The sequence below is a fragment of the Heterodontus francisci genome, unplaced genomic scaffold (assembly GCF_036365525.1).
Source record: "Heterodontus francisci isolate sHetFra1 unplaced genomic scaffold, sHetFra1.hap1 HAP1_SCAFFOLD_43, whole genome shotgun sequence".
Taxonomy (NCBI): domain Eukaryota; kingdom Metazoa; phylum Chordata; class Chondrichthyes; order Heterodontiformes; family Heterodontidae; genus Heterodontus; species Heterodontus francisci.
Genome location: NW_027141852.1, coordinates 18,194,544 through 18,196,207, shown reverse-complemented (window position 1 = coordinate 18,196,207; position 1,664 = coordinate 18,194,544). Strand labels below are relative to the sequence as shown.

At 42.1% G+C, this 1,664-nt stretch overlaps 1 non-coding gene across 1 annotated transcript; it reads right to left on the bottom strand.

Annotated features, from left to right (window-relative positions):
- Positions 1-935: 935 nt before the first annotated feature.
- trnas-gcu (transfer RNA serine (anticodon GCU)) lies at positions 936-1,017 on the bottom strand. The gene has a single exon. It is a non-coding gene; the product is annotated as a tRNA-Ser (tRNA).
- Positions 1,018-1,664: the final 647 nt, after the last annotated feature.

Below are 1,664 nucleotides of genomic sequence, written 5' to 3'. Positions count from 1 at the left end.
GGATTAGTATAAATGGGTGGTTGATGGTCGGCACAGACTCGGTGGGCCGAAGGGCCTGTTTCAGTGCTGTATCTCTAATCTAAAAAAAGTCACTCACCATCCTGACTTGGAACGATATCGCCATTTATTCACTGTTGTTGGGTCACAATCCTGGAACTCCCTCCCCAACGGCAGTGTGGGTGTTCCTGCACCATATGGACTGCATCAGTTCAAGAAGGCAGCTCTCCACCACCTTCTCAACGGCAATAGGAATGGGTAATAAATGCTCGCCTTATCAGCGATACTCACACCCAAGAATGAATAAAAACCAAATCACTCTCCACAGATTCCCCACAATCTGGGCTTGGACATTTACTTCAGGAGCACAGAGTTTTATATCACTGCAACATGAGTTCCAATCTTCATATTCTGTTCACTTTTCACATTATTTTCTACCTGTCCACGAGCTTTTATTAATTCAGTATTCGGGTCTCTGCTCCTCAACCGTTTCTAACATCTCACCTCTTCCAAAAAAACACTCTGATCTATCGTCGGTAGTCGATGACCCCTCATTTTAAACTCCATCTGCCAAAGCATTGCTCACTCACTTAATCTATCAAGAAGATTTGAAAATAAATTTTTTGCCAAAGGATAATTTTCTGCATCTGCTCCCTCGCCATTTGCTTTTCCCATTTGTCTTTCACTTGGTGCAAATCCAGAGAAAGTAATGATGGAAGGAAGGAGGGGAGGAATAATCTTGCTCCTTTTCGTGATCCCTATTTGATCTTCATTCCACTGCAGTTTGGGTGAAGAATTCCAATTGTCTGTCTCAATTTTAATAAAGTACAACAAATTCTGGAATCACTGTCTGGACATTGACAAGAACAGGTTTCGAGGCTGACTTCACACATGAGCTCACCCAACATAAACAATACACGAAACAGCTCATAAACTCGCGACAAGGATGGGATTAGAACACACGTGTGCAAAGCACAATGGATTAGCAGTCCATCGCCTTAACCTCTCGGCCACCTTGTCAGTTGCAGAGACGTAGCTGTCACCTTCAGCACAGCTTCTGGCTGTGCAGCCAGCTGTGGAATGATGGAAATATATCTTCTGTTAGTAAATGAAGTTGGGAATGGAGCAGTGGGCAACATTTCCAGACCATGTCCAACACGTTTCTTCTCAGTGTGAAAACCCACCACGGAAAGACTGGAACATACAATCATTTCATCACATCATGATTAACATCACTCAGACACCTGAACCATTAGGTCACTGATGAAGTCATGATGACCGAATTTCTCATGAAATGAAAACTGAACTAACTGACTGGAAGAATTGCTTTAACTCCACATAATCAGCGAGGCACAGCTTCAGGCCGACTTGTCGGGTGGTGTAAACAGATATCACTGCTTCTGATCTTCACCAGAACAGAGAGTGAGATGTAACATTGATCATCAAACAGACTGTGAGAGAATACAACAGAATAAAACACATGGAGAGACACTGTGGAATAACAAATAGATTTGATTGGAATGTTGAAATTTTGATTGGAATGGATAAAACACCAGAAACAGCAGATTAAATTGGGATTCTCATCATTATATTGATCTGGGACAGAAAAGAGAAACTGATGGAAAGAAGAGAAGAAGGAAGAAAAGAAAGGATGGAACTGTTCAATC